This window comes from Equus caballus, chromosome 7 (genome assembly GCF_041296265.1).
Source record: "Equus caballus isolate H_3958 breed thoroughbred chromosome 7, TB-T2T, whole genome shotgun sequence".
Lineage (NCBI taxonomy): Eukaryota > Metazoa > Chordata > Mammalia > Perissodactyla > Equidae > Equus > Equus caballus.
The window spans coordinates 93,060,551-93,079,611 of NC_091690.1; the positions used below are offsets into that span (position 1 = coordinate 93,060,551).

Below are 19,061 nucleotides of genomic sequence, written 5' to 3' on the forward strand. Positions count from 1 at the left end.
GTCTTCTCTTGCTGGGGAATTACAGGACCATAGCACTTCATTGCCCAAGACATTCCTTCTCCTCTGTCATAGGGAAATTTCAAAGCCAGAGATTGATTTTATGGCTTCAGAGAGTTGATATATGAAGTTTAAAGATCCAGCAGTGCAGAGAGCAAGCAAACTTAGCATAGAGCATTTCATAGTGATTTGTTACAGTTACTGTTGACACTCTTGCAGATACTGAATATCTAAGAGGAATCTTGGATATAAATAAATAATTTCAGTGGACTTTCACAGTCCAGCTTTGATTTTCTTCCTAGATTTCCTTCCTTCTCTTGTCTTTTAAACTTTAGTGTTTCCTGAGGTTCAGTCTTAAATGCACTTTCCCTTTTTTTTTTCAACCAAGATGAGCTTATTATCATTTTCATGATTTAGACCTCTACCAATATTAGACAATTCTCAAATATCTATTTCTTTCCTAGGAAGTTTTTGAGTACTTCAAAGGCAAACTTGATTACACTGACTCGTTTTCCTCATTTGTCCCATCCTCTTTCTTCAATTCCTGGAATCCTCATCTCCTAAATTACTCAATTTATAAACCTGAGAGTCACCCATTGTTCCTACTTCTTCCTCTCCTCTCATATCATCAAGATCTGCAGACTTTATCTCCTATATATTTATTTAATCCAAGCTCTCATCCCCGTCTTTATCCTCTCCAGAACCCCAGTTTCAGCACTCATGACCACTTGTCTCTCAGCTGAGCTCCCTCCTCCCAGGTGGGTTTTCTCTTAAATACATACCCCCTAGAGTAGTTTGTGTGAACTGCAAATCTCCCCGTTGGTTTAAAGAATGTTGGCAGTGGCCCCTACTCTTCTTTACAACACAAGCCTCTTCTCTTTCTGTTCTCATCTATGTTGCACTTGAACATATATGTACTCCTCCATTTAAAATATATATTCGAAATAAACTAAAGTGATTGTAAAGACACAGAAGTATAACTTGAGTTACTTTAATTCTGTCCCTCTATCTGACTCGTGGAGCTTTTATTACCCAGGCATGTTATACCTATGTGTTGTTCTTGAGGCTTGTTCGAACAGATACCAAGGTGTGTTTTCTATCTGCCCTGCGAGGGCTAAGCAGAGGGTGACGTGGGAGAACAGAGCCTTCAAACAGCCTTGAAGCCAAAGAAGGTGATTCAGAAGAGGCAACACCTGATTATATTCTTCAGCAAGACAAACAGATTTCCACACAATACTTCATTAGCTACATAACACTTTTCGTATATAGCCTTACTTAATCTTCACCAAAACTTTTTGGAGTAGGCATATTTATCTCAATTTTACTAAGGAAAAAACTAGGCTCAAGAATGTTCGTAAATTGCCTAAGGTCATACAGCCAGTAGGTAGCTGAGAGAGAGCTTGAAATCAGATCAACATTTTAAAAAGATGGATGAGAAAATTGCAAGTCAGTAACTAGCTCAAGGTCAATAGTGGTTGGGAAGATTTGATTTGATCTTCTGATTTCTAGTCCAATCCTTTCTAATTCTAACCCTGCCTATCACATTACCTCCAGCAACAAATGTCACCTTACTCTGTACAATTGATTTAAGTTACAGCACTGCCTAACCCATGTAAACATTTGGAGAGCAACACTAATCTTCTGACAACTTTTAAATAGATTAATGTTTATCAAGCACAGTAAGTGCCAAGCTTAGGAGCTGTAATACCTTCTATAAACAACAAGCTGCCTATTTTTCACTTTATTTTAAAATCTTGGTGCTGTTTGAATGCAGCTCATCTTAGAAAAATTCACGGTGTTGGCCTAGCACTATGGAGAATATTGATACACGCTATTTCACGTCTTCATCACTAGGGACATTCACACACTTCCCCCAGGCTTTTCTTTTGTTCTGTAACCTCCTGAAATAAAACCATGCATGTGTCATTGATTGTGACTTACTCCATAGGGTCAGACCAAAAAACTAAGAAGTCACAATCATGTCAACAGAGCCACATGTCTCATCAAATCAGATCACTTATACTTGCCTGGCATGCTACTGACTTCAAAGCTGAAACGTTAAGTAAAACCAAATCGATAGTCACCTGCCAAATACTTGCTGAATGACTACTTTTATGTGTAACAAATGTGAATTAAAGCTATGCCCACACACACACACACACACACTTTTGGGTACATATATGTATGTATATTACTTTAAAACATATAAAAACTAAGTATCTACTACATGTGCATAAGAGATATATATATGTGGATCAAGACAATATATATAATCCACATTATATATAATATCAAGATACATCTATATATTAAGATATATAGATGTATATATATAGCTTATATTATTGATGACAAGTAGTAGATACTTAGCGTTTCTCATCTGCCTCTCGGTGTTTATTATCCTCCATCTGGAAATAAAACATGATTTCGGGGGATTTCCCTTCCCAGTTCTTGTGATTTAAATGAGATAGGACCCACTGCCAAGTTTCTTGGGTAGTTGTGTGCCACAAATTGGACCAATCAGTGACTCTCTTGACAAAAAACTGGTATGAATTCTGAAAGAAATCACTCATCGGAACCCATACCACAGAAGATCGCATCAAATATGCCGTTTGAAGATTTTTCAGATAACAGTGGAAATTCCACTCCACTCTATTTTTGAGGCTTTTGTGGAATTTGAAAGGAATGGTAGCTGCCAGTCATTTCAATTTCCCTTCATCGGTAACAACTAAGTGTGACTTTGTTCCAGGTCAGACCTTAATTCCATTCACCTTACACAGATCCCAAAGTTTCATTCCCATAGTTTATGCTGCCCTGAAGTTTAGCTGCTACTCATTGGATCTGCAGTTTAAACCATAAATATTGAGATTCCTAGGAATTAGATGCAGCTACTAATTTTTTTCCTGCAATTAGTTAGGTTTGCAATTAGCCTGTGAATGACTTTTACTTATTGTTAGAGACAGTTCTGAATGAAAATTTTAGAACATTTTTATGTCTTGATAGATGTGCATGCTGAAAAAAAATGTGTTCATATAATTAGGTAGGTGAAGATGAAAGGGATGTATTTACAGCAATGATATTTAATGCTTCAAATCCTTTTGAAGTCACATGCTAAGAATCCCAAAGTGATCTATCATCAGAATTCTTCAAGTTGTCTATCAGTTGATGACTCAGTTAGATTTCCCTTCCAATTTTGCTAAAAGGTCATCACGTTTTCCTGGTCAAAGCTCTCCAATGGCTTCCCATGTTCTTACAGTGCCTGAAAGAGTCATATAAGACCTGGCTGTCTGTGGTCTCCTTGACCTCACCTCCTGTAAATCTGCCCTCACTCACTAAGCTTTAGTCATAATAAATTGTGTATGGATTGCTCCTCAAACATATCAGGCCCTGCTGCCACTGTAACTACTTGTCCACTGCCTGCCCCTCTCTCTGGAATGCTTGATCCTAATGTTCAAATGCCACCTTTTCCATGAGCACCCTTTCAATAACTCATGACTATCCTGTCTATTTGTTGCAACCCAGCCTCGCAACCTTCACACTCTCTGCTCTCTTATGCTGCTCTTCATTTAAATATCTTTATTATTTACTTGTCATTTTGCTGTTTGTTTTTGTCTATTTCTTACTAGAATGTGAGCTCCGTGAAACACTTTGCATGACTTTGGGTACATCACCTTTCTTCTCTGCCAATTCAGCCCATTTAGGAAAATGAATTCATCCAGCACAGCTGATGGGAACTTGTGTGTTAAGAGAATTAAACTTTTATCACAAGAAATAAAGAAATAAAGTTTTCCTTATTTATTTTTCTCTCCATCTGCTTGGCTAAGATCCAAGACGACGAAGAACTGAACAAGCTGCTACAGAACTTTCTATGTCTGGGGAGAATTTATCTAACACGTTACATTAACAGTTTTGGTCACATATTTGAGTTCAAAGTTTGATTTACTTGTTGCAAAAGTTCTAGCTTCTTTTCTGATAGGAGTGCATTTGATAAGTGCTGTTTCCTGTGGCTAAATTGTACCCAGGGATTTCAAGCTTTGATCACTTTCAAATGGCATGTACATGCACGCACATGAGCGTCTCTAAACAGAGAGACTGAGCTGGAGACTACAAGAGAAGCTTTATTCCAATTTCTGCTCTGCCGGAACTCTCGTCTAAGATCACTGACTCGCCTGGCAGTGGTGTTCAGGATTTTTAAAGGTACAGGAACGAAGGTGGCATTTTACCAGGCACTTCCTAGTCATAGAGGAAACAGAAACTTATGAATAATACATCTGTCCATTTTGTCAGTGTTCTTGTGTCTGACATGAAGTTAGTGTGGCCTGGAGAGAGTGAATTTGCCTTTTGCCTTTTTCTGGTATGATCACAGAGTGGCGTTTTCTGGTGTTGATCTGTGAGATTGTTTTTGTTCTACAGGAATACACCATGGTCTAGTTTGAGTGTCAGGTCAGCTCCTAGAGAAAGCAAAGACTGCTTTTTTTTCTCTTTTTCACTCTTGCAATCCAGACAATATAGTTTCAGTCAGTACATAATCAGAAACACAGAGATGTGGATATAGATATAGCTCACTTGTTTTTAACAATCTAAGAGAATCAGCCTTTCTTATATTTTCTCTTTTTTTTTTTTTTTTTGTGAGGAAGATTAGCCCTGAGCTAACTACTGCCAACCTCCTCTTTCTGCTGAGGAAGACTGGCCCTGAGCTAACATCCATGCCCATCTTCCTCTACTGTATGCATGGGATGCCTACCACAGCATGGTGTGCCAAGCGGTGCCATGTCAGCACCCGGGATCCAAACCGGCGAACCCCGGGCCGCCAAGAAGCAGAACGTGTGCAACTTAACCACTGTACCACTGGGCTGCCCCCGTATATTTTCTCTTTATTTCTTAAGAAAAACATCCTTAAAACATTTATAACATTAGCACTGAGATAATAATTTATTTAGCAAATTGGCTTCAAATAAAACATTAACATGTCAATTAGATTAGATCAAGACTTCTTGTTGAGTTCTCAGAAAACTGACCCGGAACAGAGTTTACCTGCTACCACTTTGTTGGAGAGTATAATTTCAAGAGTCCAGAAATGAGGGAAAAGAAAACTGAGGCAGGAAATGAGGGAGAGACAATGTAAGGAAGCCTGGAGACCACTTGGATCAAGCCCTCTGATGGCTCAGTCCCACAGATTGTCTTCAGATAAACCATACTACACACTTACCTCATGTCATCACTGTTCAGTGGATGTTCAGTTGCTGTTCCCCATAAGAGCTCTTGAAGAGTATATCACTATTGGGATGACTTTTATTGTTCCCATTTAAAAACTTCTTCACTCATAACCCAATAAACAACTACTCTAAGAATTAACATTTTGACATTATGGTGATAGGCAGTACCAAACTCACAAATGTACTTATATAGCAGTTTCTAGTCTGATAATATCAATAGAAAATAAATTTAAATTGTGTACCATGTTGAGTAAGATCAAACACTTCACATATGTATGCCGATTGAATTAGATGAAGAGGTTGCCTCTTCTTGATCTGTGCATTCTGTCATGCACATGAACTATTTTCACGTGTTTCAAAGTCTCCTGTATCTAGTCTTTATTTCGCCCTAAAAGTAGTGTTCCTGTATAGCTTCATTTCTTAAGTGCAAGTTGAGTGCAAACCATGAGCTCCAATAAGGTTAAAATTTGGTGAAATAAGCAGTACAGAGAAAAAAAATGTGCCATCCAAAGAATAAATTCCTCATACCTATCTTCCCTTAACAACCACCTACCACCAAGACTTCTCTTCCTCCTTAACAAGTGAAACAAGGCTTCATTCCATTGCACTACACGTAAAACTTTATTTTTTCCCATTTGTTGCCATTATTTATATAAATATTGGCTTTTATTTTTCAATTGCTATATTTTTGTGTGAAAAAATATGGCAACTTGGGTTGGGTTGTAATGCATCATAATTTTGTCAGTTATAATTGATGGATAATGTTTCTGTTTAAGAGATGTTTTACTACTGTCATTGTTTTCATGATCAAATTATCAAATTATAGTTCTAAGCAAGGGATATGTGTGCCGTATTTCAGGATGGTCTACTCAAGTGAATACAAGAATGCATCTACTGGATTTTGTTTCTCATCGGTAAAATGTTCACCTCAATGAGCATTGGCTGCCCTGGTTTTCTAAGCTGTTCATCTACGGAGCTGTACCCACAGATTTTCATGTTTTTCAGCAGCTGGGAAGCAAAGGACCAAGACATAAGGTGAAAGGTGTGAGCCGTGGTGGGCTAGTAAACAGGTTTTCCAAATCAGAGAAGAAAGGAAGGAAGGAAGGAAGAAAGAAAGAAGGAACAAAAGAGACAGAAAGAGACAGAGAAAGAAAGGAAAAAAAGAATGGAAAGAAAGAAAGAAGGCAAGAAAGAAAAAGAAGAAAACCCTGAAGTGCAGCTTTGGTAGCATTTGCCTTGATTGCATTATAAAAATTCTCCCACTAAAGCCAATTTCATTGATTTGACAACTGGCTGTCAGTGTTCCTGAATATTTAACTACGAGCTCCAGGAGCCCATAGGAGCTGGTTCAACAAGCCACTGGGTGTGAGGCACAGGCATGAGGTGAAGCACTGTTAGCCTGTTCAAACTTTATTTGGTGTTCTGTTGCAATCCTAATTGGATGTCCTGAAATTCGCTTCTGACTCCGACCACCCAGAGTCGTGTTGATGTCACAACGTTAGGACGCAGTCCTCCACAAGGCTGCCCTCACTTCAGACACCAGCTGCAAGTGGGGGCCCCAGGCCACCTGCTCTACTGACACACTGGCCACAAATTCAGAGTTTCCCACAAAACCCCTTAGGATGACAATTTCCTAGAGTGACTCACAGAACTCAGGAAAGTACTGTACTTTGTATTTATACTGCTCTAAAGGATACAAGTCAGGGGGAGCACACTATTGAAGACAAATGAAGAGATGCATAGGATGAGGATTGAGAGGGAACACAGGTCTTTTTTTTGCATCATATCACTCTGATCTAAACCTTTGTGATTATAGTACACCCACATGTATACTCCAGGATGCTCTCTCTATATTGAGGTCATCTGATTAGCAACCTTAATTCTATCTCCAACTTTAATTCTCCTTTGATGTGTAACGTAACATACTCACAGGTTCTGGGAATTATGAGGTGGACCTCTTTAGGAGGTCGGTATTCTGTCTGCCAAACTACTCTAATGTCTGTGGTAGCCTGGTTTGCAATCATTGTGTTTTTCCTGAAAAACTAGATTTACGGTCAGTTACACTCCACCATCAGTGCAAATGTAATAAGGGCAAAATCATCTCATTGATTCCCTGTCACTCCCACCTCACTACCAAGTTTGAACTTTTGGCTAACTTCTCTGCCTGGGAAGTGTCGTTGTGGTGGCAGCTCTATCTGCAGCCTTCTTCTAGGGGGAGCTGCCTGATGAGAAGCCCTGCAGAAGAAGCAGGGCAGGTGCTTTTCTCGCTGGCGATGGCCTCTTCTACTACGGCTGCCTGGGACAGCAGGGAACAGAGGACAGAAAGATGATCAATTTGAGTGACTGTTGTTCAAGAACCCCTAATTGCCTCCAAATAGCTGTTGTCCACATTCTGACAACCAAAAAGCCCCTATGTTTTAGCTGTGAATGTCAATGTAAATCCTAGACCTTTACATCTAGATGTGGCCATCGACTAGCTTTGGACAATGAGATAGAAGGACCAGTGTTGTGTGGAATTTCTATTGGTTTTGATTTAAAGGGATCCTCTTTGACTTCTCTCATTCCTCCTTACTGCTCTGTGGAATAAAAATGTAATGAATAGAGTCCCATCAACCATCTGCGGCCATGATGAGACCTTGGGAAAGCCAAAAAAAATTGATAGTGGTTCCTTGATACAGTGCAATTGACATAGCAGATCTGGAAGCCTACTACCAATGGTATACTAGTAAATGCTTACCCACCAATCCTTGAGCAAAAATGCCCTGATTTGTAGAGTTTTCTGATTTCGGTGGAGTAAATACTCTCACCATGGCTGATTTCAAGTTACCAGTATGACATATGTCATCAGTGAATGTGGAATTGGAAAGAGATGTGCATAACTGGCTCTTGCAAGCCAGTTCCAATAAAGGTTAATGTAAGGGAAATAAACTTCTATCTTGTGTAAGCCATTATTTTGGGGCTCTTTTCTATTCATAGCCAAAACACATCTCAGTGATATTTCTGGCTAGTAATGTATGAGGCTACAGCAGAGATGCTGAAGACCAAACAGGGCCATTCGGTTTCCTTCCTTATGGACTTCAAACTGAAGGCATGGAGAAAGGATCGTTGGTTTGCAGCTGGATTATAAGCAAAATGATGCACTAAGACATGCACTGGCAGAGTGGCTGTGTCATGTTAATATAGGACCTGTAATGAATGTCAGTGAACTCCTGCTGCTATGGGTACCAGAAGACATTCTTCTTAATAGTTTGTATGTACTCTTTGATATTTTCTTTTGTTGAGTCTTTTTGATCATATTTTTTGTTTATCTTTGAAATAATTATAAAAGGAGACAAAATTGCTTTCAATGAAATCTTTGCATTGTCAAACGCAATATACGGGCCCACTTAGGGATGATAGACATTCACTGCTATTTTTCCTTCTAATTAGGGATCACACTTTCCTCTTTCTTTGTGTTTTTCATAAGTTTTGTTGAAAACTAGTCATTTTAGATAATATAGCAGGTCTGGATTTTTTTTTTGCTCGTTTGTCTTTTACATGAGGTTGTCCTTGTTGCTTTGTTTCTATGTTTCCTTTCTTTGTTTGTAAGTAACCCACCCGGTCTATTCCTAATCTATCGAATTATTTCCCCTGCATCATGCGGTCACTGAGGTTTCTGGGGATTTGGGTTTTTTTTTAAGAGGTTGCCCCAGTGTCCGCCTAACCTCTTGTAAGCCAAGGACTGGTCAGAGATTGAGCTCAAACACCTTGACCCAGTAAAGATTCCATGCTACCCATGTGTCCATATGTGGGTTGAGTCCGTCCTAGAATTTACTTTCTACCAGGCTCCCTCGAGTCTCTCTTATGTGTATCTGCAGCACCCCAGTCAGCCAGGGTTTGGTACAGAACTTAGACTCGCTTCCCAGTTACCCATGGATGTGTGGTGAATTTATCAAGGCCCTGCCCCCACCTTATCGTCTCTCAAATCCAAGATCACTCTTTCAAACCTCTAAGTATGGGTCAATTTCAGAAAAGAAAAGCTGAGGAGGAATATCTTATAGTTAAAATAACTAAGTTAACAAATGCACAGAGGAAGGTCAGCCTGTGGTATGTGAGGCCTGGGTAGCGAACCCCTGGCAGGAAAACTTACCTGGAACAATGTTTTATAAAATTAAATCATTCCAGAAAACAGAAGACAACTTGCATTTCTGCCATGATTCACCAAGCCTAGCCACAAAATTCTACTGCCAAGAATTGTTTTTCTTCTAGAATCTCTTCTCTTATTGTAATAAATCACTTACTGCTTTCAACCAAGGTGCTTTTTTGTTCTCCTTGCAGAGAGTTCTTCAAATGAGAGAGAGACTTACTCAATAACAGTTTATCATGACATCGTCTCAAACATTTTACCTTAAATATGTCCTCGTTTCTTCCTGATAGGCCTTAAAAATACAAGTGCTTTCGATTATAATTAAATCCTGCTGCTGGTAAAAGTCTTAGATGACCTTGTGGTCCTATTTAAATAATTGCTAGAATCTTCCCTGCTGTAGCAGTTGGCTCTCTTTTTTAAAGGTTGGGGTTTTTTTTAGTATTATTTGTGAAGAATTGATCTTCCTGGTTTTATGTATATATGATGAAAAGAAAAATGTCAATAATTTATCATGTGAATAGAGCTATGGGATGGATGAGGAGCTCGGCCGCACTTGAGCATCTCCCAGCCCACTTCATTTTAGAGAAAGCTTTCCCAGACTCCAGCAGAAGGAGCATCTGCAGGCTGTAGCTGCGCTCATACTGATTTCTAGTCATTCTTATTCCCTATCAAATAGGTTCAATCACATTAACCATCTACTTATATAGCATTAATAATTTACATAATGACATTAGAATCTATTATTAATCTTAGGTAGTGCCGGCATGGTACGAAGTCATGTGGACCTGGAATGCAGTTTTTAGTTTATGGTTTCCAGTTGCTGGCTGAGTTATTGTTAGCTTTTTAAAAGGTCTCTAGTGACAAAGTGAAGCTGGAACGATTTCCATCTACTCTAACAAGACTTTGCATCTAAAAAGGGCTGTTAACTTCACAAAGTATTATTACACGCACTGCTTCATTTCATCTAAAAGCAGTCTTGTCAGGAAGGCATAGCAATTTCCTTAGATGAGTGGAGAACCTGAGACAGTTTTGGTGATGTCCCAAGGTCACACCGCTTGTGTCAGAATTGGATTGATCCCTAAAACTCAGAAAGAGGAAGGGGGATTGAATCAGCATTTATTGACTAGAATTGATCAGGCCCCGCACTATACACTAAAGACAACATTTATCTCACTCAAGAGAAAACCCCAGTGAGTGGGGAATCTCTTTCAAGGTGGTTTGACAAATGAAAATTGGAAGCTCTGGGGGATAAAGCAATTTACCCAAGTTCACATTCCTAACATCTGAGCTGGGATTAAAACTTAATTTCTGATTACCAGTTCCACACATGGCTATATTCCCCCGCCCCTCACTGAGAACCAATATTAACATTTTCATGACAAATATTAAGCATTTACTGTGCAGCACACATTGTATGAAGAACTTTTAAATTGGCTGGTGTTCCTCTCTGAAAGAAGTTTTACCCTACTGCAAGTAATAAGACTGCTTTTCCTCCCCCATTCCAATCTGATCCTTTCCCCAGGATTATTTTTAACTGAGCTAAAAATAAAGGAAGCCTCGTTTTCTCTGATCATGAATGAGAGTCTGGAACTGAAGGAAGGAAGTCTCTTACTCACAAAGAAAGATAACACCCGTAACAGCAACAAAAGCATTGTTTGTCATTGAATAGCAGAGAGGTGTCTCAGTGGCTTCCCGGCTTGGTGGCTCTGAATAGTCCAATCACGTCTCCATCATTCTAGCCTTGCGGATTTTACAGTTTTGAAGTGGTATCCCTCAGCACTAGAGTCAGAACACAACGTAGCATCACTCTGTTGAGACTGTGCAGAATGAAATATTCATTCTGCAGAAATGGAGATGAAATGATTATCTTAGTTTTTGCTTACTAACATAATAATAATGTTTCTAATTAGGGAAGTCACAGGAAAGTAGAGGAGGCCACATTTGTGTTAAGACTTCCCTGCTATGTATGCCAAATCAATTCACTTGCAATTTGCTAACGACGGGGTGAATTAACCAGTTGGGTGTTAAGTCCCTCGGGCCCCTGTCCCTTCAATTGGAGCCACAAACACCATTGGTAATTGATCATGGCAGAACAATTTCAGGCAGAGAAATATCCCCATAAAGGCAATACTTGGCTGCTCAATATTTTGACACCCAGCTTTTAAAGTCAAACCAGCTATGCGAATTTCACCAGCATTAACGTTACTTTTGCATACTCTTTTACTGGAAAAGCATTGGATAATATTCTCTGGCATCACTGTATTATTAATTCACTATCTAACTACAGATTAAGTCTATGCAATTTCCAAAGAAATGGGCTTGTTTGCTTTTTATATCTTACTGGATTCACACACTCTTGGGAAAATAATTTCAGCCTCAAGATAAAATAAAAGTCATGTTACATGAAATAGTAATTAATTTATAAAATTTCTGCAAATCTAATGTCATCCTCTAGAATTAGTCTTATGAAATGTAGGTATTCATATCTCAAATTAAATCACTTGAATAAGTGCCTTCTCACTTTTTTTTGGCTGGTCTTGCAGGAGAGGATAATCTTCTTGATGGAACTGCCAGGAACAGGAAGGATTTTTCTGTCTGATGTTGGCTTATAAAAGCATTCTGACTTACCAAACTTGAGAAAGCTTCAAAGGAGAACTGTAAGAACTTCTGTCTAGGGATCAAAAGAGCATAGATTCTGATGCAAATGACGTCTCTGTTGATGGTGTTTTGAAGAAAAATCATACATGCAAATATACAGTCATAAGACTTTGCTTCAAAAAGCAACTTGTTTAGAGCTTTGGTGGGGACAAAGTGAGCTGTGAACATTAGGCATCGATTTTCCATTCTTTTGGGTTGAGCGCTTCAGCTTCAACATAGAATATCTTCAAAACACAATTTAGTTTTGGGGCCAGCCTAGTGGCACAGTAGGTGGGTTCACGTGCTCTGCTTCTGTGGCCCAGGGTTCACAGATTTGGATCCCAGGCACAGACCTATGCACTGCTCATCAAGCCGTGCTGTGGTGGCATCCCATATACAAAATAGGGGAAGATTGGCCCAGATGTTAGCTCAGGGACAATTTTCCTTAAGCAAAAAGAGGAAGATTGGCAATGGATGTTATCTCAGGGTGAATCATCCTCATAAAAGAAAAACAAAAACCAAAAAAAAAAAAAATACAATTTCGTTTTAATAATTCATTGTAATACTAATGAGTGAGCAACTGAGGCTGGATTCACTGTAGTCCAAGCCTACCATCTGTGCTTAAAAAATGCTTTGAAATAGTTTGCTCAGATGAGTTCTTCAAAATGTATTTTAAAATTTCTTTTATCTTCCTATTGGCCATAGTATTTTTATGTGGGCTAAATTAGAAAAATATATTTGGAATTAATTTCAGATTAAAAAGTGCAAACATAAAAATAGTTCAAATAAAAAAGGTTTAAAATATTTTCCTTTTGTTTCCTTTTAAACAAATGCTATCAAATGTGCCAGAACTAAACTGCGTCAAAGAGTAGGGTGTATTGAAGCTTTCATAACTATCGAAAAGTCTTCGCTGGCCCTCTCATATTGAAACCTGTGTAAATGAAAAATATAGTCTTTAATGAAGGAATGGTTTAAGGACAGAAATCTATCGATTAATGGCTTTAAAAGTGTTAATTATTATTATTGTTGTTAAAATTATTAATAACAAATCGTCCAGTTAGAACTGATCCCTCCCACCGCCTTGCCTCTATTGCAAAGTGGCCTTTGAGTATTTAGGTGAAAGTGTAGCTTTCAGACCAGAGTCTTAGCTTCTTGAGGGAATGGGGATTTTCTTAGCACTTTTCAAATCTCCCAGAGCTTCACCCATGCCCAATGAATTATTACACCTCAAGGATATAAAAATGGATTGATTTTTCAGGTGTTAAGGAAATTAGTTAATTTGTGATATGGGTCATCTTCAAGGTCACTTTGCCTTATTTCCTACCTTTTACAGAAAATATTTTTCTAATATATGTATTTGTTTATTGGGCAAAATAAAAGCACAATCAGTATCGATCTATTTTATTTGATGCATCATATTGTATACCAGGGCATATGTCTATATCTATATCTACATCTAGATGTAATTAAACCTAATCACAACCTTATGAGGTACATCCTACTATCTTCTTTTGGTATGCTGAGTAAATTGTCAAATTTTTCATAGTTAATGAGAGAGAGTGTGCTGGAATTTAAATCTTTTCCTTATGATTAAGAGACTACACACTTAACCTGCATGCCTAAAAGAAAGGCTCTATGAAATATAGTTATGCTTATTTCATCTTAGTTTGCTCTTTTACAGATTTGTAAATTTGTAGATTAAAATTTATAATTTGGAAATTATAAATTTGTCAATCGGAATTTACAGCACTTTTAATTCAATGAAACATATTAGCACATTAAATTGTGAGTCAGCATGCATTTGCCATCTTACTCCAAGCATTTGTGGACATAGTAAATTCTCTCCATATCAATCTGAGACATTTTAGACAACAGGTCAAAATCCTTCCATGTTCCCTAAAATGTCTGAAAGCTCTTTTTTCTCTAGAACACCTTGCTCTCACTAAGTTCATTCTCAAAGACACGTATAACCAAAGCTGCTGTAATGTTGAAATTAGAAGTCTAATTACACAAAATGAAAGTGAGCATGCTTTTAACCATACTTTACTCAATGCAAGGTGTAACTTCTTGCTCCAGGAATTGACCTGTTTCATCTGCAACAAAAAAAAATTTTTTAAGCAAATAATGAGAGCATATCGTATGTAAAAGATGTGGCCAAAGAACTAGCTATTTGCTAAAATTAAATCACACATTTCTTTTAAAATAATATGCATTTAAAATTGTTTAACAAAAGAAGAGTGCATATATAGAAGTCAATCACTTCCCTGTTCCCCTACTTTTGGCATAAAGTTACGAATTTACTTAAAATAGTCAAAATTGCCAATTACAATAATGGTTGAGTTATATTCCTATCCTCTGAGACAACTGTTTAATTCTGAAAACCTTTTTTTTCATTTCAGTTTTTTTGTTTTTAAGAGTCTGGAAATGGAGTGATTAAAGTCAGCCAACAGTGCTGACAGCTAATAGGACACTTGAAAAAATCTAGGAACCAAAATAATTGGACTAATATAAAAAGGATATTCTAATTTTTTTCTAAAGCAGCCATCCATATGATCTTAATTTCTTCTCTAGAATTATCCATGTCAAGCAAACATAAAAAGTGTAATTCATACCAGCAAGGTATATTTTCTTGAAATTATGATGCACACAGCACCTAGGAAGAAATTTTCCTTTTGAAACTAATTACACACATTATGTTCTATTTTATTATTGTTGTGTTCTATTTTACAGCTTTACTTCTAAGTGCTCAGATTTAAAGATCTGCCATAAAAAATAAGATTATTTTACAGCAATTATTTGAATTATACCAAATCTGAAGATGTAACATTTTTCATATGATTTTACAAAATAGTGTCTGGATACTTTTAAAAAGCGTGTTTTTAAAAGCAGTTCTTTTCAGTTGCTGAAGCACTTGGGATTTATTGTCTCCTTTAATCTTCACAGCAATTTTGAAAGGAACGTGATATTCCCGTATTAGAGAAACTGAAATAGAAGTTGAAGAATGAACTACTTTGCCCGTGATGTTACTGAGAATCAGTCTTGAAATTCAGCCTCCAGTTTCTGGTTCTAAATTTGGTGCTTACACAGTTTTTTATTTGTAATAAAAATATTTAGAGTATCAAAATTGTCTGCTCATCTCTGACTAAGCACGGAAAGATAGTAAAATGCAGTTGTTAATAGCCTTCACTTTAATTAATTCATTTCTTTCTCTCAACAGAAGTTTTTAGTAGCACCAACTATATGTTCATATGGTGTATGGTAAGGAGTTGATGGCCCACCCATTCTCTTCTCCTAGGAGTTCTAAGAAATGTGGTAGAGGGTAGGACTGACCACACGCCCAGCTCCCAGTATTGGGCCCTGCTTGGCCTAAACCATCAGCAAATAAACCTAGGTCTGTGTCAATCAGTGCATGGTATTCCACAACGATAAGGGCTGGTTCGTCTGCAGGCACCTAAACAGATGAAAACTGGAATTTCTGTTTCAAGGTTAGAGAAGAGAAGCTTGCCCTCTGCTGATGTGGACAATAAGCTGTGGAACCAAGCGCAGAGCAAGCCCTAGAATACGATGACACTAATAAGACAGAGCAGAGAGAAAGAAACTGGGCCTTTACTGACATAATTGGATCAAAATGAAAATGACACTCACCCAGCCGCTGTAATTGCCACTTACATGAGCCAGCGAATTTCCTTTATTGTTTAAGCCAATTTGCACTTGGTTTTCTGGTTACTTACAGCTAAAAACATTCTAACTGATATTCGGTACATAGTATATAATTTTGTCATCAGTTTAAAAAAATGTTATTCTTGTTTATAAGGGCAAGTTAAAGCACCATTAAATTTGCAATCACAGAGTTTTCATGCAATAAAGATGGGATGTTTGTTGTTGTTTAACTGACTTTATTTAACTGTGTATCTCATTAGTGATTTTTCTTTAACTCTGTCCTTCAAGATGAGATAACCAGCTCCTTTTCTCAAGTTAGTTTGTGACAAATTCTCAAATGCCCCTTCTGTTGTGATTAAAGGATAGATACAGGCAGAAGCTCACTTTCTTTCTAATCTCTCACCCACCTCAACTGACACCATGCTTGTCTCAAGATGGTTGGCAGTCTGCAAGCTACTGTGGAAACTCAAGATCGTTGTTTGGAATCACAACCAAGCAACTGGTGGAGGCTGTTCAAATGCATCCTTGCTCCTATTTAGAAGAAAGACCATGAATGGTCCTTGCTGAGCTGGACCAAATGATCAGGTAAAGAGACAGTTGAGGTCATAACCCACCTTCCAAACAAGTTGAAGAGAGCTCAGGCAAAGGCACAGGATGACCATGTGCTGCCAGCCAGGTGGGGCTGATCCCCTGAAACTGGTAACAACAACACGGGACCTTCATATCTCAGAATTTCGGATACCGAGGAGGCAGATTGTAAAAATTGGACTGCAGCAGGCTTTCAAGAATCAGGTCCATGGAGGAAGATGCCGAATTCATGCCGTGATGCACATGTAAATTGAATTAAGGAAATGCAATCTGAATTTAGGTCAGGAAGGTAAACTGAACAAGTCAGGTTAAGAAAGTGGTATGGCAAATGCGTACACAGACCCAGGGGGCTAACCATGATCTCTGGAATGGAATCATTTTGTAAAATCTTCACCCTCACACCTGCCATCATGTTTCAGCTAGCCTAACTTCTATATAGGCATTCCATACCCTTCCACCAGCCCCTCCACCTGCTTTGTCTAAGGCGTCAGTCTAAAGCAAACTATCCACATCACGTCTTTTGTTTAAGGAGCTAGTTAGTTGGATGTTTGGTTGGATCTTGTTGCAGTGGCAGAGTACTGAAAAGAGAGAAAGGCTTCCTGCTTCCTACTCCAGGCATTCTGAGATATCCCTGGAGAGGTGAATGTTTGCTTTCCTAAGAATCAGTGACTAAAGCCTTTGCTTCATTTGGAAAAGCAAATGTCTCTGGGAAACGTAAATTTCAGGCAGTTCATTCGTTTACACTTTAGAGAGCAGAGTGCTCAGAGAGAAATTTCCCCTGGAGGGCAGGGAAGTAGTATGACACACCGCTTATACCTCGACGGTACCATGGGTGAAACACGTATTCTACTTTTATGGATGTGGAAAGTTCAGGAAGAGTTCAGGTCATATCGTGAACAATGATTTGTAACGAATTGGATGAATAATGATATTCACAACCTGTCTAGTGAGAGATAATAGCACACTTACCTAAAGGATGTGTATGTGAAACATGTTTAAAAGTAACTAATTGAAAATCAAATGAAACACACACTTGCTTTCAGGGATAATCTATTTCCAGAGAGTTAACATATTATCCAGTACCCGTAGGGATTGGTACAAGACTTCTCCTTCCTGCACAAGGAGCCTAGCAGTCATGTGTAATGTGCAAAAATTGGGAACTGCCTTAACACGTTTGCACATTTGTTGACATAGGGGAGTCATTTAATTAAAAATATGTTATTACTAAGAAGATTTTGTAACCAGCTGAAGTCGATTTGAAAATTCAAATATAATGCTGGTTCCTATAATTAATAAGCCCACATCTCCTCTATTGCCTGTTTGAATTTTAACATTTTGTGATTTAAAAAATAATCAGCTGAGTATTTTTTCTACTTTGCGCATTTTATTTCTTTATAATATAGCAGAGATGCTTTTAGTTTGTTACCTATAAGCACATCTCCACATAAGTAGATTATGAGAAATACAGGTAAAATTTTAAAGCTAGTTAAGCTATAGTCAATCACTATATTTTCTGTTTTTTATTGATTTTTTAATTTGTAGAAGGAAGTTAATTTGACTATTTCAACTTACAGATGTGTATATATCATTTTGGTATGATTTTAAAGAATTATTATAAGGGCTGGCTTGGCGGTGCAGCAGTTAAGTTCGCATGTTTCACTTCGGTGGCCAGGGTTCGCCAGTTCGGATCCCGGGTACGGACATGGCACGGATTGTCAAGCCATGCTGTGGCAGGCGTCCCACATATAAAGTAGACAAAGATGGGCACAGATGTTCGCTCAGGGCCAGCCTTCCTCAGCAAAAAGAGGAAGATTGGCAGCAGATGTTAGCTCAGGGCTCATCTTCCTCAAAAAAAAGTTATTATCACACTTAAATTCCTCAACGAGTTTTTACTGTGTTAGTCTTCTCAGGCTGCTGTAATAAAATACCATAGATTGGGGTGCTTAAGCAACAGAAATTAATTTTCTCACAGTTCTAGAGACTGGAAAGTCCAAGATCAAGTTGTTGGTAGAATTCGGTTTCTAGTGAGAGTTTTCTTCCTGGCTGGCATGCAAACTTGCCTTCTTTCTGTAAACTCACGTGGCAGAGAGAGTTCTGGTCTCTTTTTCTTTTCTTATAAGGACACCAATCCTACCAACTTAGCGTCTTATTTTTATTTAACCTTTATTACTTCCTTAAAGGCCGTCTTTCCAAATATAGTCTCATTGGGGATTAGGGCTTCAACTTACAAATTTTGGGGGAACCCAATTCAGTCCATAGCAGTCAACTTTCAACATCCGGGTAGCTTATGCTCCCAGTGTCTAATCACTGGTTTGATTTGAATACAAATTTTAAAATATTTCACTAAATGAATGAGTCGTAAGCAATGTCATCCACTCTCCATCTAAGTTATTGGGAATTTCAAACTTCTTCTAAAGAAAATATATTTAAATATATATCATAAATGTATATATGTTATATATGGCATTCTTTTATTAAGTAACTTGAAGTCCAGACCATATTTTGTGATTTTTGGAGGGTTGTAACAAAATGGTAGCAAAATGCTGACCTATTTTGTAACTGTGGGTACCAACTATCTTATAAGAAAATTGAAGTTTAGGACTATAAATCTGAATCTTTCTAAAATTTTCTCCCTGGTATGTAAATAAGTATGTATTAAATACCGTTTCTTCCCCTGCATACTAGTAGAATGTATCCCGCTATTATTGTCGATGTTGCATTTGCAGATTCCTCAGCAGACTGCTTGGTCCCTTCTCTCTTCATAGCCGCTGCTGTGCTCCAAGAACCTGTTCTCACCTTCTCAGCCACTTTTAATTGTTCTTTGCTCTATTATGCTG

General features: G+C 38.0%; 1 long non-coding RNA gene across 1 annotated transcript in view; it reads left to right on the forward strand.

Moving 5' to 3' along the window:
- Nucleotides 1-4,033: 4,033 nt before the first annotated feature.
- The window catches only part of LOC138925057 (uncharacterized), a 38,251-nt gene continuing 23,223 nt past the window's right edge, over nucleotides 4,034-19,061 (forward strand). The window contains exon 1 of the long non-coding RNA XR_011440736.1: nucleotides 4,034-4,194. This is a non-coding gene — a long non-coding RNA (uncharacterized lncRNA). The remainder of the gene's footprint in view (nucleotides 4,195-19,061) is intronic.